This window comes from Lissotriton helveticus, chromosome 5_1, assembly GCF_964261635.1.
Source record: "Lissotriton helveticus chromosome 5_1, aLisHel1.1, whole genome shotgun sequence".
Lineage (NCBI taxonomy): Eukaryota > Metazoa > Chordata > Amphibia > Caudata > Salamandridae > Lissotriton > Lissotriton helveticus.
This window is the reverse complement of record NC_136065.1, coordinates 2,023,559,067-2,023,583,859: the sequence shown is the minus strand read 5'-3', so window position 1 is coordinate 2,023,583,859 and position 24,793 is coordinate 2,023,559,067. Positions and strand designations below refer to the sequence as shown.

Below are 24,793 nucleotides of genomic sequence, written 5' to 3'. Positions count from 1 at the left end.
GAATGTTCTATGAAGAAGCTGACAAGGCTTTACTGGAGTCTTTGCAATTATTTAAAACTGGATGGAGTGAAGTAAGCAACGTGTTTTGGGGAGTGAAGGATGATTTATCAGAAAGGCAAGGACTGTCATTTAGAGAAACCAGACTACTAGAGGAACCAGACTTGTTCCTCTTTTTGCTATGAGGGAAGAATTAATATCACTGCCCTGGGCTGGTGATCAAGGCATGTCTAAAACTAAGGAGAGGTTGAGAATGATGTACTGGTAGTCAGGTATTGAGCTACAGATAAAAAATAAAGATAAGGGAATGCATGCAGTGTACTCCATGAAGCAATATAAGTGTGTAATCCATGAGATCTAGAGTACAGCTCATGGCAATTAGAGAACGTCTAATAAGTCCATGGAAAACGGTCACATTAGATATTCTTAGTCTAGTTCATGGCGAAGGATATGAAACATATATAATAGTTTTAATGGACATGTGCTCGAGATGGATTGAATTATTCTTCACAATATGGATTGAAACTAAGTATTTGGTGAGGTTTCCAAAAGAAGTGTTGGAAGGTAAGGTATATCTAGTATACTACTGACCGAGAATGGTGTTCTGTTAGTATCGAAAAAGATAGAGATATTTTTGGAAGAGTGTAATATAAGACATAATAAACGAATGCTTTACCAACCAGAAACTAATAGAATAAAACAGCATTTCATCCGAGTACTGAAATAAATCATATATGTGTTCAAAGACAAAGGTTCATTGTGGAAAGAAGAAGTATTTAAAAGAGAGGAAGCATAGATGTCATAGCAGACGCACCAACAGGTAGAACACCTTTTGAGTTATTCTGAGGTACCGGTCAGTTAATTTATTTTTATATTATTTAATGCGATTTTATATAACACGAACATTACCCGAAGGTGTCAGAGCCCTTTACATAAGAACCAGGTGCGATACATAAGGACTTAGGATTACATGAGTTACATAAAAGATACAAACAGAAAAACAAATTGCAAATTTACAAGTTGTAAAGTCACACAAGGAAGAGATAGAAACAGAATCTTTTTTGTAAATGTACAAGTTGTAGGGTCACACAAGGAAGAGATACAAACAGAAAAAAAATTATATTAATTGCAAATGTACAAGTTGTAAAGTCACACAGGGAAGAGATACAAACAGAAATAAAATTGCAAATGTACAAGTTGTAAAGTCACTCAAGGAAGAGATACAAATGGATAAACTCTAAGAGTCACATAGGAATGGTAGAGAGTACAAAGGTCTACTACATATACTAGTGGTTAAGTTTATCTCTATATACATATACATATATATACAAATAGAACCAGGAGAGCAGAGTTCCAATAGGCGGGTTCGGAGGGGGGACGCAGTCACAGCACCAAGGGAGGGCAGTAGAATGTCTGCTGTTTAGCAAGATGGTGGACCAAGGACAAGAGCGACAACAGGATACGGTCCCAAAATGGTGGGGCATACACGTGTTTCCAGTTCAAAAGTTACGAGTGAGTGCTCCCCCTGGGCCCCTTTCCCGGGGGCCGAGCGGCTCCCACGCCCGCATTTGAATGCATTTTTCCCCGTGGGATGTATTTCTTTGTTAGGGAGGGGGCCACAAGGGGAGGGTGGTTTCTCCTCTTGGAGTCCGGGCGGCAACTTTCCCCGTTCCGATTCCTTTTCTCTGGTGGATTCATTACTTTGCAGGGGTGGGGGCAGCAAGGGGAGGGTGGTGCCTGGGGAGACGCTGCCCGGGCCGCTGCAGCCTGGCATGGTGGAAGGGTTCAGCGGCGTTCGGTGGTCTTGTCTGGGGGGTCGCTCGTGCTGGCCCGGGGCACCTGAGACCTTGCGGTGCAGGGGGCCCTACCTGCAGGGGATGGCTGTTTTCTCTCTACCCCATCCCCGGGGGAGGGCGGGCTGCGGCTCCTTGTTGGGCTTGTTTTCCATGCCGGGTAACGGTGTTAGAGGTGGGGAGATCCGAAGTGGCAGGCTCCCTCCCTCTCCTCCCAGCGCCAGGGGCGTACTCTATCGAGCGTCTTCCTTCGGGTGTGGCACGGAGAAGGAAGCGGTGCAGCTTCTTCATGCCTGAACAGGCGTGTCCTCGCTGGTTCCAGAGTGGACAATGATTTGAAAGGTAAGTCATTTATTGTTGACCAGAGTGATGAGTGGAAGTTGAGAAGATAGTACGAGCACGGAAGCACAACTATGATGAAAGGAAGTCAGTGAAGGAGTGACTGTTAGTGATTTGGTAATGATAAATAACCAATGGGCCATAAACTATCAGGACCCATAAAGGTCATAAGGATCTTCACTAATGCAATTAAGGCAAAGGATCATCGGATATGGAATTTTAAACAAAGTTGTGCTGTACACAGGGAAAATGAGTCATGAAAGGGTTACGAGTGGTAGAGAACTTAAAAATAGGGGTGACTCTAGTGTTAGATCCTATGGGGAGATCAAACCTCCTAAATATCTAGACAATTGTATAAGATGAATTGTAGAAATAATTTGCTGTTATGATGAATTATTTTGCTGTATATGTATTTGCATCTCATGCTGTAATTTTTTTAATCTTACTTGTTGCTAATTCTAACTATCTTATATTGTTTATTTAAAAATGGAGGTGTGTGTCATATATGTATAATAGTAAGATGTGTGATATATGGCTGAGAACCATTATGTCTCCCTTTATAGATAGTTGCAACTCCACAGTGATGGAATCTTGGTTTGCGATGTTTTGGAATATGGGAGGCAGGGTGACCGCTGTCAGCTGATCCAGCTTAATGGGACCTTTTATAGGTAGTTAAAAAGTACATCTAAAGCAACATCCTGAGCCCAGCTCTCTGTTACCAGGCACCTAGCACTGCGGCGAAAGTGGTCCAATCATAAATTAGCCTTGTACACCACTGAACTGCTGCAAAGCATCCTTTCAATTTATACATTCACTTACTATCATATACTAATGTAATAAACACAAAACTATCATTGATCTGAGGGTTTTTGAGACAAACTTTGAATAATTTTGAAGTTTGCTCACAATAACAAAACAGCACACGTTTTAAATTACAGCACATCAAAGATAAATATTTGGGTTCAATTTAGTAATGTTTTTTTCTAAAGATTAAAACAGGTGGGAGCGTGGCTTGGCGTGTCAAGATGGCAGTCGCACTCTAAGAGTGCTCTGGACCCCACCGTCATCCACGCCACAATCCACTGCCATCAGCCAATTACATACCCTCACGCCAGCTGATGAAGCCTTCGTCCATCCCCATGCTGCCAGACGAGGCACTTTCTGCCACTTTGCCTGCCTGTGGAGTCGAATTTCCTGCCTCTGCTGCAGACGCGCCTTCCCTGCAAAATGGCGGCGGTAGCCCCCTGAGGCCCTTCTCTGTCACCAGTACATGGTCTGGCGACTGGCCTCAAAGGACTGGCGGATTCCCCACTGCCAGTGAGACAGACTCCTGGTTCACCACTGGGCCGGCCCCTTTCCTCTGCCGGCTGGGCTTGCTGTTGCCCCTGGCCCTCCTTGCAGCGCTGAGGGGGTGCATTTGGGGATGTGAATGCCAGGGAGACTTATCGGCCACCAGATCTGGTGGCAATGTCCGGGTGCTCCTTACACCCCGGACCGTTATGCCTGCTCAGTGAGGCCTGATTGGAGAGACTGCTTCCCCGGCTGGCCCTGCTCTTCACTGCGGCTCGGGCTGCCGCTGCGGCTGTGTCACCCTTCCCTCTGCCTGGCAAAGGTCGACCTTCTTGGTTCTCCACGGCAGCTCCGCTGCACAGCCTGATTCTGCGATACTCCCTGAGGGCCCTTAGGCCTGCCGGTTGCTCCGAGGCCTGGCTGTCGCCACTACAAGGCTGCGGGGATGCTCCCCACCCTACCAGCACCCATGGGCCAAGTATGTCTGTTGGGACCACCTCGCCACCGGATGTGGTATTTACCCGCGGAGATTAGAGGCAACAGATTACGTCTTCATGCCTGGCCTTCACTGAGACTCCGTGACTCTACAAGGAGGTGGGTGCCACTATCTCCTATGACTGGGGCACTAGGGGGCTCCCGGTGCTACCTGTGCATCCATGTCCTCGCTGTACTTTGTGACTCATGGGAGCTTGTCCTCCACCCTGTGGCCCCGAATCCTGTACCCCACTCTGGCTCTATACCTACAGACACTGCGTTGGGGACTTGGGCCTCCAGTGAGGCCCAGACGGCTGGCCCTGGGGTGCCCTGCAGGTTGGTACTCACCCGCTGTTATCGGCCGCACCCCTTGAGCGGCGGGGAGTTCCTGGCATTGGGCCACCCACTCCTCCGTGACTTTGATGCCTTAATGCCACTTCTGCAAGGCCCGGCCTGACCCTGCTGACCGACCGCCGGAGTCCACCTGCCCCTGGCTTGGGGAGACTGTTGTGCGAGCCACCTCAATTTTGTGGGCATACCCAGGGTGGACGGAGTCGGCCACAATCACCGAGCGGCGAGGGGGGGCTCCCTTTTTCTCCCCGCCTCCCATCTTGTCTCCCCTTGGCATGGCAGGGCCCCCTTTGGGATTGAGGGGTGATGCTCTCCCCCTGATTCGGCTGCCGTTTCAGGCGGTGGAAGGACATTGGATCCCCGCATTGTCATGGCGAACCCCCTGGTACTGAGGACTAGTGCCTGGGTGGATTCCACGCCCAGGCCTGAGCACTGATGCCTTGGGGGTTGGACTTCCCCTACCAGAATTCATCGGCCTGGAACTGCCCACCCACTGGGACGCCTAGCTCTTGAACTCGTGCCTCTCTGTTGCTGAGGATGAGCTGGGTCAGCTGAAAACCCAGGTGGCCCACCTACAGACCCAAACCTCGGAATTACATTGATGGGCTGAGGATACGGAAAACGGCTCCCGGCGTACTAATCTGCGCCTTATAGGGCTCCCTGAGGGAGTCGAGCAGGGACGGGAGGACACCTTTGTGGAGACCTGGGTAAAGTCATGGATACCCAAAGACGCTCTCTCAGTGTGGTTCGCAATTGAACGCTCCCTCGCCCTCCAGCCTCCTCCCGGAACGCCATCTTGCCCCATCATCATTCTGATCCTCAACTTCCGGGACTGGGATGCACTCCTTTGGGAGGCGTGGTCCCATGGCCCCCGGAAATACCAGAACAATACGAAATTGGTCTTTACAGACTACACGAGGGAGGTGCAGGCCCAGCAATGCACCTACACGGACGTTAAATAAAAACTCTGCAACTTGGGACTACTATATTGCCTTCACTTTCCGGCCCATCTCTGTGTCATTTTTGAAGGCAAAGCAATCTTCTTTGAGACTCCACAGGCGGCCTTGACTTGGCTCATGGAGGAGCGCCCATTGTGGACCAGACCTCCTTCCCCCAGTGCTGTCTCAACATCTCCACAGTTGCACTCGTCTGCTCCCAAACCACAGCGAAGGCCTAACCGATCCCACGGGAGAGGGGACCGGAGGAGGGGGTCTTCACGCTCGCCGGGTTCAAGATCCCAATTGCTGATTTCCTCTGAAGTTCCTCCAGAGTTTGAGGATCAAAACCGAGCCAATTCCCTGATTGACTTAAACCATGATCTTGACCCGTTTGAGACACTGCCCCCCGTCCTGTCAGACTCCGACCTATCCAGAAGTCCTGCATTCCGGGGATCCGGTGATGACGCTGTAATCTGACGAAGGAGGCTGGTTTTGAGGCAGAACTCTTTGCTTGTTTTTGTTCACATACGCTTGTGACACGGAGACATCCGTCTATATGGAGGTGTCCATCATTGCCACGAACTGTCCTGCTAAACGTTTTAGATTACCTCTCTGTTACTGTTACCGTTAATTTTTCCTTTTCAGGGCAACGGATGCTTTAATTCCGTAAGTATAGGGTGGGGTTATTGGGGGGGTTGGGAGGGAGGGAGGGCCATTCCCCTCTGGTCTCTTTCTCTTTTGGCTTCATTTGAGCCATTGGTTTTTGTTCTCCACAACAGCTCATCGTGCGCACACACCACCGCCATTGATAGGGGACGTACCACTACACACAGGCCATATCCTCCTATCAAAAAAGTTTGAAAAGGTTTGGGGCAAGTGGCTAAATTTGTTGTTTTGATTGCTGTGCATGCTTCTCTTCTGTCTTGCTACATCCATGACGTGGCCTTGTACTCAGGTCTATTACCATGTTATCTACAGGCGATGGACTCAGATACATTGTGCATGCTCATGCTGTCTTTGTGTATTTTGTTTTTCTCAAATGCTAATAAATTAGTTTATCAAAAAACATTAAAACAGGTAGAAAAGAAACACATTGCAAATTAAATCAGAATAAGGATTTTTTCTGGGAACTGATAACACATTTTGGCAGAGTAGACATGGTTTCCATCATTATTATTATCATTATTATTAGAGGCTTTTTGTAAATTGCTGCTAACTGTGCTGAGCCGTGGGGAATCCATAGCTCGGAGTACATCAGCACACACTGGTGTCGCCGGGTGTGACCAAGCCAATAAATAAATGGGGACCTGGCCACTCATGAGCAATCCTAAACTGCATGCCTGTGTGAGCTAATGTTGTTCATTTGGGGCCGGAGCCTAGAAGTAGGGGCCACGAGAGGCCCAGTGTACAACAACCACTACCAGGTGGCCTCAGAGTTTTTAAGATCAGATACCACAGGACAGACTCGAGTCAATTAAGCAGATAACATGCAATGACGCAAAAAAGAGATAATAGTAACAGAGTTAACCACAGGTGGTGGGTATGGTCTGGTTTTAGTCCTAAAGCCAGCAGCTCGGGGTCAAGGCGGAGAGGCAGCACAGTACAACTAACATGTGAGTTATTAGCATCCCTACAAATATGAGGAAGTCAATTTCAAGCAATAGAAATATTAGGAGGGAGTTCCATACAGAAGATTCTTGCACAAGGATGAAATGGTTGGATGGTTTAAGAGATGCCAAGGAGTGAGACACCTCCTCCAAATCCAGAAGTCAGAAGGTATTCCAGCAGGCATTGTTTTTGGGTCTGTACTCTGTGGCGTAAAGCGTAGCACTCACTGCTGTAGGTACAGACAAACCCAAGGAGCTCATAGGCAACAGGTTACAGCGGCACGTTGTAGCTCTCGCTCAATATTCCTAGCCTTTTCAGAAAATTGCACAGAGAAATCCTCCTCACTGAGTCCAGCGGTTTTGGATGCTGGACTAGGATTGGCCTGCTGTTTGATGATATCAAACAGTTTCTTGGGACAGTTTTTAGCACTGTCAAGCTGATCTCTGAAATGATCTGATTTAGCACTGCGAATGCGGTTATTATAAGAGCTCCTTATCTTCCTTATCTGTTTGAGACTAGAGGTGGAGGGGGTACCTCTCTAACGTCTCTCAGAGAGCCTCAGTTTGCGACATTCGTCATTAAGTGCACCATTGAACCAAGGTTTGGATTGTTTGCAAGGAATCCTTTTGAGTTGCTCCAGGGCTGCAGAGTCGAGAATATTTGACATGGTGCTGAAGTAATGATCCGTCAGCTCTTCCAAATGATTCATTTGATGGGAGGTTCCAGAAGATTCTTGCTCATGTTGGATAGGTTAGACATGTTGATCTCTCAGATTACGAGTCAGTTGCTTGTTTTTGAGGGGTTGACATTGTCTAAGTGATACCTTTTCCTGAATGTGAAAGGAGATTTGGTGATGATCTGACCAATCACATGGTAATATGGCATCCAATTGAATGATGTGATCTCTAGCTATGATGAGGTCAAGGGTAGCGTAGTGGGTGGGTCTGTTGCAGGCTAGTATATAGTTGAGGTCGGAGAGGAAAGTCTTAAAAGAGCAAACTAGTAGATCATTAGCGTCATTCCAGTGAAGGTTAAAGTCACCTAGGAAGATATGGTTAAGGTGGTGGGCTGAGCTGGTAGAGATGGATTCCATCAATTGTTCTCCAAAAAGTAGGTTATCTCCTGGGGGATGATAGAATGAGTGAAGCTGACACACAATCTTGCCCTTGTTTTAAATTTCAGTGACTAGGTGTTTGCAAGAGGACATCAGGTCCTCATGAGTGTGCTTTAAAAGGAGGTTGGATCGATGGATGCAGGCAATGTCCCGCTACGATTTAATAGACCTATCGCATTTAATAATGTCATAGCCCTGAGGAATTAAAATGTCAAGAATTGGGGAGGAGGAGTCATTAAGCCAAGTTTCTGTAAGAATCAGGAGGTCAAATCTTGTGATATTGATGGTGAAAGGACTCGTAGAAAAGAGACTTGCTTGTAAGCAATTCTCTTATTTAACTTCCTGACATGTAATTAATTATGTATTGTTTAAAACTAATGCTCACCACATAAAAACTATGGTTAGAGAAGCTTGCGTATGTGTTTGCTAACGCTAACAAACTCGAACAAAATAATACAACCACTGTAACAGGGAAATCTTTACTGCGCATGCGTCAAGTGCGTCAACTGCATCTACGTAATATGACGTATTAAAGCTTGGAGGGAAATTCTTGCGCATGAGCAAAAGGCAGTAATATGGAGTCTCAAAGACTCGCGTGCATGGGACCTGCTTAGCTGGAGTGAAATCGAGCTATTTAACTAATGCTAATGTGGGGAACGTTTTAATGAGTAAACGGGGTTAGATTAGAGAGTAGAGCAGTGGAACCATTTATTCTTGAAAGTAACATCTGTTTTTCTGACCTTATCACTAGTGCGCATTTGGGCCTCTCACGTATGTCCAGAGTGAGCTGAGTCACATGGTTTTCACGCATGACAAATTAAAATCAGCCCAGAAGAATGACGTATGGGTCTAATAGAGTACAAGGCCACAGCCTGCCTGAAGCCTGAGAACCGGCGGTACAAGACCTGAATGAATAAGACCATATATTACATTTAAACATTTGTAACAGATGTAATGTGATTGCGGGTGGAAAAATAAAATATGAATAAAAATTAAGGGGGTGGGTTTATTAAGAAAGGGCAAACTGAAAAGAGTGATATGTAAGCATGGTATGATGATCTTTCTCCTTGCCTGACCAATCAGAGTTAGTATTTTTATGATATTGAAACATTAATGGGTGGTACATGAGGAACGAAAAGGTGTATTTTATGTAGTTTTAAGAGGAGATTTTCTGAATGGTGCAGAGCTCGGGATGCTGTTGGAGTAGCGAGAGATGCTGATGAAGAATCGAATGCAGCACTTAATATCCTAAATTATTAGGCTTAGAAAGAAGATGGCGGAAGAATCTCGGGGAGGAAGAGAGTGTCAGAGAGAAGGGCGACGTGACCTTCGGTGTTCGAGAGGTTATCTATCCTGCCCTGAATCTTGTCCTAAAGTCTTTGTCTCCTGAACTATCCCAAGTTACTCCTACCAGCCCTTTAGCCAGGGTGTTGGTCTTCAAACGATCCTAAGTAACTATAAATTTCGTGAATTTGCAGATGTCCTTTTCTCTCTGTCATCTCCTTACCGAGCATAAGTCATTGCAAGTTTGAAGTATGTGTTGATGATTTGATTAACTGAACTTTCTCTCCCATGAGTAATGGTGAATGTGCTGTACTTTGAAGTGGTTCACATGCAAATAATTTAGATAAAGTCTTTAAACTTACCCAAGCCTGTGGTTATTTACTTTAAGGTATGAAGGTTAGAATTAAGTTGATTTTTACCATCAACTAGTTCAACTAATGGTCCTTCGACCAGAGGAAAGAATGTTTTGATCAGTAAAAGGTTGGTTAAGTGTGAGAAATAATCAATCTTGAAGTATGGAAAAATAATAAACTTTGACTCCAATATGATAACTTTGAAGATATCGGCTGGGTGTTTCACTGCTGATGAGCTGTTGAGAAGCATCAATTTGATATGAGAGATTGTAGTTGCTTCCACGAGGTATGATGTGGAAGTCTGCAGTAAGTTATCCTTATTCAAGGATCGAAAGTTAACGCTAGGTTCTCTATCCAGATCAGATGTGATAGTGGGTATGATGCTAGGAGAGACCGCATAGTCCTCATAAGAAAGTAGTAGTGCACATGTGTCATCCTTCGATATCTGAGGCTGGGATCTAGGGGGTCTAGAGTGGAGGTTGGGAAGAGGATGAGTGGGCCAGCGAGGGTCACTCAGGCAAGTATCAGAGGACCTTTCCCTTCCAGCACTTAAAGTAGTTGCTGGGGGCCTAGGTGGATCGGACACCGGGGGAGGATGGGGTTTGCCCAACTTCTCCTTCCTCCATGAGCATTGTAGGAGGGGCTGGAGGTTATCCTTTACAGTGAGGAGGTATAATTACAGTTCAGCCACTTTATCCTCAAGCCGTCTCAGGATGTCACAGTCCAGTACCCGCTCAAATAATTTGCAGGGATAGGCCCCTTCTCCTCACAGCGTTTGTACGGGGATATGGACCCCTGCTTGAGCTCACTTGCGGGCTCCAAAGTAAGGATTAGCATAAATGTGTAAAAACAGTTTCAATCGGGTCGGGGACAATCGATATTTGCCCGGCGGTATTGCCTCTGTGACCCTCTAGTTATTTAAATCAATGAAGAGGCAGGCGCTGGAGACTGGAAAGCAGGAAACAAGGTTTTTTATTCTCTCCGGAGGAGAACACAACGAAACGGACAGAAGGTATCGTTCTGAGGTGCTCTAACTTACGTTTGAGGCCTGGCCCCTTATATACAGTGTTTATGGTTTTTATTACAGTTTACATACATGTGACAAAGCTTTGATATACGGAAAGACATACCCGGAATCCCCCTTTGGGGCCCGTTCCCACACACATTTACAGTTGAAGTCCCCACCCTAATCACAACAGGTGATGAGCATCGCGCAGCTGGATAATCCGCCGATTCACGGAATGTGGGGAGTCTGATCGGATCTCATGGGGTGGGGGGGCTTTGATCAACCCGGGGATTTCTTTGATGGGGGAAGCTTTCTATTGTACGGGGAGGGGCAAGGATGGTATCGGCAGAGCTGGGTGTCGGCTTGGGAACGGGGAGGACAAAACGGGCTCACGGGGAAAAAAGGGGGTTTGCATCTAAGGGCCGGAGATCATGAAAGGAAAGCAGGGAGGTGTCGCGCTGGGAACAGGATGAGGGCCGGGGGTAGAGCAGCGCCGAAGAGGGGTTTATGACTCAAGGCAGGTGCAAGCAGGGGGGGGGGGGGGTGGTCAGCGTGCAGGCTTGGTGAAGGCAAAGGGCTATGTCAGAGGCCAGCGGCATGCAAAAGGGTTTGTTCTGATCGGGACATCTTAAAATGGCGGGCGCGCACGACTAAAGTGTGGCATCAGGGGAAGAGGCAAGATGGCGCAGATAATGTTCACCAAAACGCACTAATTTTCCACAGTCCTCCCTTTAACATATTCAAGACATCTTGCTGGTTCATTTTCTACTCGGGTCTATTGTGGTGGGCATGAGAAAGAAACCGGTAGGAACCCTCGAAAAAAGAGTTGTAAACAATACATTTTGAGGTTCCTAGTTTTTAGGAGGTGCACCTATTTGATAAACTTTGATAAATTTGCTCAGCAGGAAAGTCATAGGAATGAAATAAAAAAACGGCGAGCAGCAAGTACATATCATAACGTGAACTGGCAGGTTAATACATATTTCAGATTCGGTTTGGAGCAGGTTCAATACAATGGCGGCTGGGAGAGAAATGAGGAAAAAAAACGGTGATTGAGGATGTCAAATGTTCGAAGTTTACGAGTTCTCATTGTTCTTTGTGGTCTTTCGTTGGCGCTGTTGAGCACCGGCGGTGGAGCTACAAGTCCGGCTCTGTTCTAAGTTCTGCGTTGCAGGGCACGACCCTTTCCTCGCGTTTCTGGTCGGAAAGGTCCTTTTCGCCCTGTGTCCTTTGAGGTGATTGTCAGAAAGTTCCGATGGAAGAAGAGCGTTCAAAACAGTCCATAGGGTAGGTCAGAGGAAAAAAAGGGGGATGGAGCAAGGCCAAATTAGGGACAAACTAGGGGAACGAGAGACTTCAAATAGGCGGGCGTGTGACGGAATTCAGAGAGCGGGGACTGGTCGACAGGCACTGGACGTCGAGCAGGGGCATCAGGTCGACCCTTTCTTTTCATGCTGTCGAAAACAGTGCCTCGTCCTGCAGCTCTTTTCAGTCGTGGTCTCGCCTTGGCTAATGTCGCAGGTGTCCCTTAGTCTGCAGTCGGGCCTCGTGCTCCCACATCCGGTCCTTCTCTCCTCCAACAGCAGTACCCTTAAACAAGTTTGAAAAGACAGTCTTTTAGAAAATTTTCGGATGAAGATAATCAAAAAAGTCTATTTCTCTCCCAGCTCCAGGCAAAGAATGAAAATGTCCGTCATTTTTAACGTTCACAACTGGCATATGAATGACCGGTGGCGGACCTGCTGGATTTACTATGACTTTCCTTCATAATCATTTATTACAGGCATGACAGTTCATCTGATGGTAACCCACCTTCGGGAGACAAATCTGGCAAAGATATGCCGTTCTCTAGAGTTTCACATTTACAAAAGGGTACAGTGAGTCGTCAACATGGTACTACACAGGTATTTTGCTGAGAGACGAACATGGCTAAACATTTCCTTTCTATCGGTGCATCCTGTTTTTCAACTACTGCGGGGTTCATTTTGATGATTTCTTTACCTTGGTCTAGTCTGTTAACCTTGTAAAACATCATTCTGGGTCCTACGTAACCTTTTACAGCCCGGTTACTTAACTAGGAAGGACAGGGGTTTTATGGGAAACAACCAGGGACATAGACAGGGGAGGTAGCGGGGGTGATCGTTTTTCTGGTTTGGGTATTGCGACGATTCGGGGAGGGGAGGGTCGCGTATTCTGAGGTCCTTGTTTTATACTATAGGAGCCGTTGACATGTAGTTCCCTTATTTCGGGCCAGATTAGGGAACCTCTGTCGTCTTACCTGTCCTTTCCCTTACGGCCCAACCTGGGTTCATTGACTTCTAGCGGAAAAAGGAGAGGTAATGACGCGGCCTCAGGGTGATTGTATTAAAGACAAATGTTTGTGCAAATACTGACGGTATTTGAAACCAATTAGGTGGTGTGCTAGGGGCGGCAATCTGCCAATTTCGGGGCTAACCACTCGGGAGAGTGGTAGTGCAAAAATAGAGAGAGAGAGAGAGAGAGAGAGAGAGAGAGAGAGAGAGAGGGAGAGAGAGAGAGAGAGAGAGAGAGAGGGGGGGAGAGAGAGAGAGAGAGAGAGAGAGAGAGAGAGAGAGAGAGTGCAACGGCAGGCTAAATAGTGCACGTGCAACGGAGAGGGCGGCAGTGCATTCAAGAAAGGCTATTTAGTGCATTACACAGTAAAGGGTATTCACGAGTCCGCGTTAGAATCTTGTAATCACGCAGTTTGAGCATTAGACAGGGTAGAGGGGACGTGCTTTGAGAAAAGGAAAGAAGAAAAAAAGGAGGTACCATTTTGTCGCACTTTCTCGCATTCTCGGTCCTTTGACCAGTTGGGTCAACGCCTCAGTCACACACACACACACATTCCCTCACAGTTTCGCATCATACGTGACGTGGGTTCATTCGTCCGGTCTGGTTTAAGGGTGATCACTTTTTATCAGGTTGTGCTAATTTTTCGGGTTTGTCCGATACGTGAGTAGTTTGCAGGCGTGCTTAGACACCACCCCGCGGCGCTAGTCCGTTTCGCGTATTTAGACGTGGCAAGGTCTCAGATCTTCGCCACACCTTGGCTGTAATCTCTGATGTAACCTGCAGAGGGAGGAAAAAAAGGGGGGGGGTGGGGGAGACAGCATTCGCGCGCATTCAAATACATGGATTCATAAGTCTTTTACTTACCTCTTACTCGCCTTTCCTCCTTGGGGCAGGGTCCCCGGGGATATAGTTTTCGGAGTCGGGGGGGGTAGTGTGTTCATGTAGGGCGTGTGCGGGGATACATAAGAAGGAAACCAGAGGTGCCTAGTGCGAGGTATCTTGTCAAAGGATATATCTCACTATCGGGATCCTTAAACCTCTGTCAACGCCGTGGCGTTCTGAAGTTCTTCGGTTCTTGGGTCCCTGCTACTTCGGAACGTTGTACTTTACAATATTTACATTATTTCATTTCACCCTCCTTTTACATTCCCTCATTTACACCATTCGTTTTACCCATCCTTGGAAGTCACGGTCTTCCTCTACGCGAGAGTTCATGAGTCAGTCGCGTACTTTTAAGACGGAGTGTCGTGTTGTCGATCCGATCCGTCCTCCAGGGCTGGGCAACCATCTTCCTTTAACCTTAAAGAGAGAGCAGAGTAGGGTGCATAGAAAAAGAACTTTCCTACCCATCCCATATTGTTTTAAAATAAAGCATGCAATACCCGTCCATAGTTTCAAAGACTTTATTTTGCAAATTCATTTCAGCATATGGATTAGGAGGGTGTGGTCGTATTTGGTCGGTCGTGGCAATGGCTAAAGTGCGTACAGTGGGGGGTGTCTTTTGCAACAGTAAAAACATCGGAAAAGTTTTACTCATTCATTTGTAAGAGACTAAAACGTCTATTAATTGGCTGGGGGTTCGGGGGCATATATTTTCATAATTTAGAAACATAATCATAACAGTTGTAATCAGATTTCCTATATGCATACCATACGTATGCATCGTAAATGAGGTTTACATCAGTTATAAAAATATAATACATTGTATATTCGTAGTCAACATTTGTAACGGGGATCTTTTCATACTGTTCGTCGAGTGAGCTCTCCTTGTCTTTTCTAGCCAAGTGTACAAAGGATCACAAAAATCTCAGAACATCAAGTTTATATTAGTGCGAAGGAACACCACGAGGTGTTCGTAAGTTCCGATTGATACCAGCGCCATTTTGGGCGGGGCCGGCACAGTCCAGAAGCAGCATCAGGGGGAAATGTTTCCATTACTGGCAGTTTGGACCAGAGTCCTTTTCGGCAGTTCTAGAATTCACGCTAACAGAAGGTGTGGCAATGTCATGTTTGTTTCGTTGGCGATCGAAGCAGCCGTCCCTTACCGGAAACCTGCAAAGGCCGAAGGCTCCGCCGGGGACCTTTGCATGATCTTCAAGGCTGCGGGGATGCTGTCGGAGATGGGGGCTCGTGCTCCATGGGACAAATGTTCGAGTTGTATGGCTGGCCAAAGTTACTCTAGTGGCCGGGGCCCGCCTTCCAGCGGATCCAGACGCCATTTTGAGGCCCTACAGGGGCCACTCTCGTCGAGTTTGCAAGAATGGAAGAGACCCTTTGGAGTGAAGGGAAGAGGTCCCTGTTTTGTGAGAGCGGGACGTTCAGCTGGGGTGCAGCTGTGATGCCCTCACCTGGGGGGGCGAGGGAGACTCGTTCACATCGTCTCCTTCTCCCGGTGCACTCCATGCCGCTCCATTTCATCGCCCTGCATGAAGGCCTCTCCACATCCGGTGTTCCCCAAGCGTCACCATTGTACGTTCGGTGCTGCGCAAGTACTGGGGTGCCACCATGGTGTGTCCGGTGCTGTGGAAGTATGGGCACCATCGCCTGACTGGGGGTGTTCGGCGCCGGGCTGGGGGCTGGGAAACCTCCTACCGGTGGAGGTGGGAGAGGCTCGTCCGCGTCGCCTCTCCCTCCCAGCCCAACTTGGACAAATTGTTGTGGAGGTACGTGCAGGACATCCCGCCGTCCAGGACTGCTGCGGCTGTGACGGAAGAGAAAAGGAAGAGGTGCCTCGCTCTCCTCTTGACATGTGGCGGGGCTACCTGCAAATGCCCAGGCTGCGGGCTCCTGCCTCTCCTCCGGCTCCCCCATACGTTAAGATTTCCTGACCAAGAGTTGGCGGCGGGGCTCGCCTTATATGGGTTGCCGTTGGTTGGGCGTAGCCGTAACCCTGCCCTACTTTGGAAGGTTCCAGAATGGGGGGGGGCGAATGTTCTGTTTGACTTCTACTTTCTACAGTTTATCGCTATTATTCCTTGTTTGTTGTGTTAAATTAAAAGTTCAAGTTTATTAATGTTCTACGGATTTTGTTTTATCATTTCTTTCCAGGTTGCTTTTATGCTAAGTTTCTGCTAACAGGGGTCGAGTAACACGGAAACACGTGTAAAAGGGATGACGCAGATTTGTACATTACATACACACGAACTCAGACGGGGGACAGTACAAGTACGACATACAAAGACTCAAGACAAATATAAAAACAGTTATCGGTCATAATTATCTCTTTCCGTCTGTGAATTTTAAACGAGGCTGGGTTCCCGTCTTGACATTGCCCGACCTAGGAGAACTTGATCATGCCGCTGAGATTTTCCTGGCGAAATCTGTGCCATCGGGCATAATCAAACGTGGTGGTTCTGTCTGGTCTGTCTATGTAAGTCGGGCTCTTCTCTGTCTCGCGCCTTTTCTCGTACTGTCGGTCTGTCGTTCTTGTCGGCCCTTTGCTTTTACTCACGCTCAGTAGAGTCGGGCATTGGGCTTTCCAGTGTCCGACATACCTACAAAAAGCGCATTGGTCTGACCCTAAGTCTGGTCGTCCTTTGTATAGTGTCGGGGGATAAGTTGTGGGTAGCGGTGTCCTGGGGTTGTCCTGTCGGTATATTTCCCTACTTGGTTTATCCTCGTCTTTTCTCTGTCGTTTCGTAGCCTCTCTGCGCCACATACCGAGACTGTCGAGCATAATTGGCGTCGTCTTATTATTTCGAAGGGCTATTTCTAACGTTTCTATTTTATCAAGGTCAAAGGATCCTGCCAGTGGCCACTGTTTGTCTTGGCTATCTTCGGTATACCTGTGCCATAATTTATTATAAGCTATGGTGACTAACCCATAGTTTATGAACATGTCCTTATTAGGGGTGCCTTCTAGTGGAGCCATATGGTCCACCTCTAACACCCGGTCCGGGCTAAACAGGCTATTTATCAATGGAGAGAAGACAGACATGACGGCTCGTAACGAGGGACTAAAAAGTCAGCACTGCCTATCTTATCACTAGGTGCAAAGACTAGACAGAATATTTCTATTCTACGTTGTTTGCAGGCAGTGAATACCTCATGGATCCAAAAAAAACCAATAGACCAACAAAATAACAATGGGGAGAATGAGTAGGACCGCAAAGATCTGCGTTACCTACCCTTTTCACTATCTGCAAAAAGGATGGTCTCTTCCCTGCTTGCAGACAGAGAATCTCCAGGAAACAATAGTTTGTGAACAACAGTTCAGTTTCAAGCAATTATTGAGTGGGGGAGAAAAAGAACAAGCACGGCTGCTACCCTACTTATCCTCCACTGCTTGCAAAGGGAGAGAGAGCCTGTTGCTTCTCCGTTTGCAGACAGTGAATCTCTAAATAAAAATAAACAAGGCAATACTAGTATTTTTGAACAATCAAGCAATCAAAACAAATTCTTTCGCAACTTGTCGTGGCAACACGACCTTACCCGGACCATGTGGACAGTTTCTTGTCTTCCGAATCCAGCGCCCGATCGTCCTCTTTTTCTCGTATTTCTCACGGCACTCCTGACCGTAGATCACTCGAGAGAGGTCTGTTCGGAACTAGTGAAGTTCGGATGATCGGCTGCCAGACGAGGGTCTATTGGGCAAGAGCTCTCCCGATCGTTGCAGTCGTTCACTCTGTCGTCGGGACCTCTCCCACTGGATCCACGAGTCGCTGATGGGCCCCACGCTTGGGACGCCAATTGTAAAAACAGTTTCAATCGGGTCGGGGACAATCGATATTTGCCCGGCGGTATTGCCTCTGTGACCCTCTAGTTATTTAAATCAATGAAGAGGCAGGCGCTGGAGACTGGAAAGCAGGAAACAAGGTTTTTTATTCTCTCCGGAGGAGAACACAACGAAACGGACAGAAGGTATCGTTCTGAGGTGCTCTAACTTACGTTTGAGGCCTGGCCCCTTATATACAGTGTTTATGGTTTTTATTACAGTTTACATACATGTGACAAAGCTTTGATATACGGAAAGACATACCCGGAATCCCCCTTTGGGGCCCGTTCCCACACACATTTACAGTTGAAGTCCCCACCCTAATCACAACAGGTGATGAGCATCGCGCAGCTGGATAATCCGCCGATTCACGGAATGTGGGGAGTCTGATCGGATCTCATGGGGTGGGGGGGCTTTGATCAACCCGGGGATTTCTTTGATGGGGGAAGCTTTCTATTGTACGGGGAGGGGCAAGGATGGTATCGGCAGAGCTGGGTGTCGGCTTGGGAACGGGGAGGACAAAACGGGCTCACGGGGAAAAAAGGGGGTTTGCATCTAAGGGCCGGAGATCATGAAAGGAAAGCAGGGAGGTGTCGCGCTGGGAACAGGATGAGGGCCGGGGGTAGAGCAGCGCCGAAGAGGGGTTTATGACTCAAGGCAGGTGCAAGCAGGGGGGGGGGGGTGGTCAGCGTGCAGGCTTGGTGAAGGCAAAGGGCTATGTCAGAGGCCAGCGGCATGCAAAAGGGTTTGTTCTGATCGGGACATCTTAAAATGGCGGGCGCGCACGACTAAAGTGTGGCATCAGGGGAAGAGGCAAGATGGCGCAGATAATGTTCACCAAAACGCACTAATTTTCCACAAATGGAGTAAGGGATCTGAGAAGGAGGTTGAGGAGGCAAGTGGGTGGCCCACTGGTAGTATCTTATCCCATAGATTTAGGTCAGGACGCTGCTGTAGGACAAGGAGAGTTTAGGGGAAAGGGAAGCCCTAAGGTAGTATCCTATGCAATAGGTATAGAGGTAGAGGAGGAGGGTGGGCGTAGAGGATTCAGAGGAAGGGCGCTGGAGGTTAAAGTTGTGTGCAGGGACGGAGAAACAATCAGATTTGGGTTACTGGTCTTGGGAGACGCAGTCAGATTGGGGTTACTGATATTAGGAGATGGGAAGCCTGTAGTGTCTGTGTTGGTATTTGGAAACTTAAACTCAGTTGTGTTGTGGTCGGTATCAGAGTGGATCAACAAAAGAGAGGTGAGGGAAGGTGTTGCCAGAATGGGGAGATTGGATGACCTACATTTGCATTGATATTAGGGTTATTAAGTGAGTATTTCAACTCATTTAAAATATTGTCAAACCGATTCAAGTACAAGTCGGAGGCTTGAATGATGATGTTGCCATCACTGTAGAGAGAGATGGTCAGTTCAGCTTTGAGGAAACAAGATGGACTTAAGTTAATGCGGAATCCGTGTGGGGTTTTACACATGTCTTTGAAACGGAGCTTATCCATAAAATTCTTCTCCACTGGGTTGTTCTAGAAATGTAGGAGATAAGGTCTGTCACCACTATGCCCTTGGATGCACATAGGTAAGTTTCAGAGATGAGAGTTTCAGGGGAGTGTTTCAGTATATTGTGTTTAAAGGTTTTAGCTGCCTTCTTGAAGCGCTAGGGAGGGTAAGTAATCTTGCACGCATTAGTGCCTACCTGTGTCAGTCCATTAGAGGAATGAGTAGATGGTTGCACCATGGTAGGAAGTTGAATCAATCGATCCAAGCAGAAGCCTAGAGCCTTGTAACAGCTAGGAGAATTGCAAACAGGCTAAGTTTAAGTGTGCCCTGGGGCCAGGCTAACCTTTCTTACAGCGACCAGACAGACAGAGTGGCTCAAATGTGACTGGTGCATTTTGTCTGAAGCCAATATGTCCTCCCCATGTACTAGACAGTGAAGTGTCCCGCCTTACTGATCCTATATTTAGCATTGGTATTGAGTTGAAGGGACCATAAACAACAAAGAAGAAGAAAGTGGTGACCTATCAAAAATCCCTTTTATTTTTTCTTATTTTATAAAGTTGTATATAGCGCAAACCAGATCCCAAGGGATATCAGAGTGCTTTACACAGGGATGAAAGTGGGAATAAGACTCCAGTAACGATATCAAGTAACAGTCCCAAACAGTTGTAGTCACAATAATCACAAACAAATGGTACACAGTGAGTAATAAAATGAACAGGTAAAAACCAGGCTGCTACGGGGGCACAAAACACAGCCGAAGGGAGCAAAGAGCAGAAACACAAGTTGGTAAAAAAAAACGTGGAAGGGTCAATGCAACTCATGTTGGTGCAGTAGGCGAAGGATCAGTGGTTACGAGCAAATGCACATAGCCCAAATTAAGTTAAGAATTTGTTCATAAGAAATCTTTTGGCTTCAAGTTTGAAAGCAGTTATTCATGAGATTCTGCGCAATTCAGGAGGAAGAGAGTTCCAGATCTTTGGGGCAGCCCCTGAGAAGGATCAACGACAAGTTCTCTTTTTGTTCATGATACATGGTTTCAGGAAGAAATTGTTAGCGCCACTTGAGGCTCTATCGCTACAGGATAATTCGAGCTTTTGTGCTAGATACCTGGGGGTGTTGGTGTGCAGGGATTTGTGCACTAGGACGACAATCTTTAACTGAATTTAAGCTTCATAGGGCAACCATTTAAGAGATTTTAGGACTGGGGAAATGTGCTCATAACGTTTGGTACCAGTAACTAGTCTGCCCGCTACGTTCGGTGCTGACATTAGTGGAGCCAGGGTGTATTTGGGAAGGCCACAGAGTGCAGCACTGCCATAATCTAGCCTTGGCAAGATCAGTGCTTGGACCGCCTGTTTGAAGTCATTTTGAGGAAGGAAGGCCTTGATATTTCTAAGTGACCTAAGCAAGTGATTAGCTCCCTTACATATGTTGCTGATATGATTTTTCATATTCAGGTGCTTGTCCAAGGTGATTTGGAGAGATTTGGCTGAGCCTAGGATGAGAGGGGTGCAATTGAAAGCAGTGAGGTGAGTCAACCAAAGGTCAAGCTTGAGGGGGTGGTTTGGAGAAGAGATGAGGAGTGTTGGAACTGGGGTAGCCTGGCCTAGGGCAAGACATATACTTCAGAGGCACAGTGTTAAGGTTGCAGTCCACCCAAGAATAAAACCACGCAATAGCACACAAAAGAAAACGCTACACCAAAAATGTAGGAAAATACGCACTGCTTTATAAAAATAATATACTCTTTGGTTTAACTCTCAATATTCACACAGGAAAAATTTACACTTCGTTCAGAAGAAATATCATTACTGTTTGTCTGTGGAAAAAGAAGTATAACTCAGTACATGTAAACTGTAATATTCTTAATCTCTCTCACTTACTAAATTATCATTTCATACAGATTACCTTTTGGAGAAGAATACCTATTAATCAGGAATTTACTGTAGTCCCCGCTAAGGTGCTACTTAAGTCACCAACTTTTACATCACTAGAGGTTCTAGCATTTGGCTAGGCAAAGTTTTTAAACAGATTTAAACAGGACTTATACTCTATAACTGGTCTCAGTACTTGCAATAACACCTTTGACCTGCAATGCAAATTATCATCAATTCCTGTAGCACATCACCTTTAAATGGCACTATACAATATCTGGCAAGTAACTTTTATGCCTACTCAGGCCATTTAAGTATGTCTTGTACTAGGCTCTCGCTCCTCAGAGCTTCTAAACCACCCTGGGAGGCAAATTGTCAGGCACAGTCATAAGCTAAAATTATTCTGTGTGCTTAGAACTCCCCAGAGGCCCCCACTCCTTACTGTAGCGTGGAGACAACGTTGTCCCAGTCTCCACGCGTCGCTGCTGTCTTGAAACTCCCTCGAGGTCTCACCGGCCTCACTCTACTCCCTCCCGCCGAGCCAGCTGCTTATTTGAGGCTGGGGCGGGGGAATAGCCAAGAGCGCATTTCTTTTACTCCCTTTTCTCCGCTCCAACTACTTCCCTGCTACTGATGCGGAGGAATAACAAGCGCGCCCTTCCAAGGCCCCCTTCTCCACTCGCGCCAGCTCCTTCCTGAGGCGCTCGAGTGAGAGGGGCGCACTGATCCCTGGAGCATGCGCGGAGCGCTCCTCACTGCTGCTCCCGCCTTCACAGATCCGGCTCCGCCTCACGGAGCCCGGCGGCTCCACGGGGCATGCGCGGAAAGGTAGCGTCTCCACCACAGGGACCGCGCTGGACACACCGCGCTGCCCCTCTTCTCCGCTCCTCACCTCAGGGCTTGCAGCTACAGGTCGAAATCAGCGCCGCCTCACCTCAGGATACTCAGGCTTCACCCCCTCACGGCGCCGCTCACTCCGCGCCGGAAATGGCAGAACGGCTTGACAACTCGCCGCCTCTGCTCCCTCAGCACGCAAACATTGGCTCCCACGCAGAGTGACTCCTCGTCCCACTACCTCCGCTGCCACAGGTAGGAAGAGGGGCTCGCTGGGGTTGTAGCGCAAGGGGGCTTCTCAGAAGTCGGTCAGCTACCAATTTAACGAACTGAGCAACAGGGGGGGGGGCACCAGGATTAGCCCCAATTCGTTTAGGACTCTAGCTGGCACAGTCTCTTTTGGGATCCTTAAGCTGGCACAGTCTCTTTTGGGATCCTTAAGCTGGCACAGTCTCTTTTGGGATCCTTAAGCTGGGCAGAGGACTACACTTGTTCAGTGCTGCAGTCTCCTTCTCCTGGTCACTTCCTTACTCTTCCAGTCAAGGGGTTAGACAGGCGCCCAGGGTCTCCAGTAACTTCCCACAGCGGGGCCAGGACAAGTAACCAAAAGGGGAGTAATGGGTTGGACCACTAAGGCAGTTTCCCAGTCCAAGGGGTCAACCCTAAGTCCAACCTCTTCCCACCCTCAGCTACCACCTGTCCTCCAGCTGACTTCCACAGGTAGACAAAATGGCTGCCCCGCATTCCGCCTTTTATAGGCTGCCCTTCAATGGTCCAGCATGGACCAGAAGGTTCTGGAATGCCCTATGTTAAGCTATGGCCAAGTTCTAGGTGCGACAGTTGGGGCAGTTGGTGGCCACCATTTTAGGTGGTGCCAACTTTCCTGTCAGAACAGGCCTCTGGGCCTGAGGTAAAAGATTATGGGGGGGAAAAAGAACACCTATCCCCTTGACCAACACCTAAAAAAGTAGTAGACACAAAAAATAGTAAGGGTATGAGGGGCAAACAGGGGACAAAATAAATATTAATGAGGAGGGACTGCGCAAAAAATCCAGACAGGTCTAACACGCGTCCCCCCCAGCTGAAAGTGGGGAGAACTACCCAACCCCTTGGGAGTCCTCTTCACTAAGGCGGAAATACCTGGAGAGACCGTCTGCATTGGCGTGGTCCACTCCAGGCCGGTGTTCCACCCGGAAGTCCATTCCCTGTAGGGAGATGGACCACCTCAACAGCTTGGGATTTTCCCCCTTCATTTGCATCAGCCAACGAAGGGGGCGGTGGTCAGTCTGAACCAGGAAGTGCGAGCCAAAGAGGTATGGCCGCAGCTTCTTCAGAGCCCACACCACCGCAAAAGCTTCCCTCTCAATTGCACTCCACTTCTGTTCCCGGGGAAGCAGTCTCCTGGATAAGAAGACTACAGGCTGATCCAGGCCCTCTTCATTTAGTTGCGATAACACTGCCCCAATGCCATGTTCGGATGCATCTGTTTGAACAATGAACTCCTTGGAGAAATCGGGAGCCTTCAGGACCGGTGCTTCACACATTGCCTGCTTCAACTTTTCAAAGGCTTGCTGACAAGCCTTTGTCCAAACTACCCGGCGAGGTTGCTTCCTAGAGGTGAGCTCTGTGAGGGGCGCTACAATAGTGCTATACCCCTTCACAAAGCGACGGTAGTAACCTGTGAGGCCCAGGAAAGCTCGGACCTCAGTCTGTGTCTTGGGGGGTTCCCAGGCCATGATTGCCTCAATCTTCGCCTGCAGGGGCTGCACTGACCCCCTACCCACCAAGTGTCCAAGGTACACAACCGACCCCTGCCCAATCTGGCATTTGCTGGCTTTGATGGTCAATCCAGCTTGTTTCAGCGCCTGGAGAACTGCTTGCAAATGTTGCAAGTGGTCCTCCCAACTGCTACTGAAGACAGCAATGTCATCCAGGTAAGCAGCCGAGAAACCCTCCATTCCAGAGAGGACCTGGTTCACCAGTCGCTGAAATGTGGCAGGAGCGTTCTTGAGACCAAAGGGCATCACACAGAACTGGAAGTGTCCCTCGGGCGTGGAGAAGGCTGACCTTTCCCTTGCTTCATCTGTCAAGGAGATCTGCCAGTACCCTGAAGTGAGGTCAAAGGTACTGAGGTATTGGGCAGCTCCTAGCCGGTCAATTAACTCATTCGCCCTGGGGATGGGATGAGCATCAGTTTTGGTAACTGAGTTCAGTCCTCGGTAATCCACACAGAACCTCAGTTCTGGTGTGGTGCCCGGTGGGGCGGCTTTTGGGACTAGCACCACCGGACTGGACCAAGGGCTGCTGGACGGTTCTATCACTCCTAGCTCCAACATCTTGGCAACTTCGCCATGGATGCTAGCCTTCACCTTGTCCGACAGCCTATAGGTCTTGGATTTCACTGGAGGGCTGTCTCCTGTGTCCACATCATGGGTACACAGGTGGGTTCTTCCCGGGACAAGGGAAAACAGTGAAGAGTACTGCCCCAATACCCGTCGGCAATCCTCTCGTTGCTCAGGAGTGAGAGACGGGGAGAGAATTACTCCCTCCACCGACCCATCCTTCTCTTGACATGAAAAGAGGTCTGGGAGAGGCTCGCTTTCTGCTTCCTCAGCACCATCAGTCACCATCATCAGGATGACCTCTGGCCTCTCATGGTGGGGTTTGAGGCGATTGGCATGCAGCACCCGTAGGGGCTGCCGCGGGGTCTTAAGATCCACCAAGTAAGTGGCCTTACCCTTTTTCTCCAACACCTCAAATGGACCTGTCCAACGATCCTGAAGGGCACTTAGCTCTCCAGGTTCCATCACCCAAACTTTCTGGCCAGGCTCCAACTCCACCGGGTGAGCATTTTGGTCGTACCATTCCGTCATGACTGCCTGACTGGCCTCCAAGTTGTCAGCAGCCTGCTTCCACAACTTGGCCATCTGGCTTCTGAAGGCCAACATGTAGCTCACCACATCCTGGGGAGGTTTTCTGGGAGACTTCTCCCATCCTTCCTTCACCA

The 24,793-nt window shown here is 48.1% G+C and overlaps 1 protein-coding gene across 1 annotated transcript in view; it reads right to left on the bottom strand.

The window, feature by feature from the left end:
- Positions 1-24,793, bottom strand: part of LOC144752849 (uncharacterized) — a 785,061-nt gene that overhangs the window by 172,205 nt on the left and 588,063 nt on the right. The gene's annotated exons all lie outside the window — the stretch shown is intronic.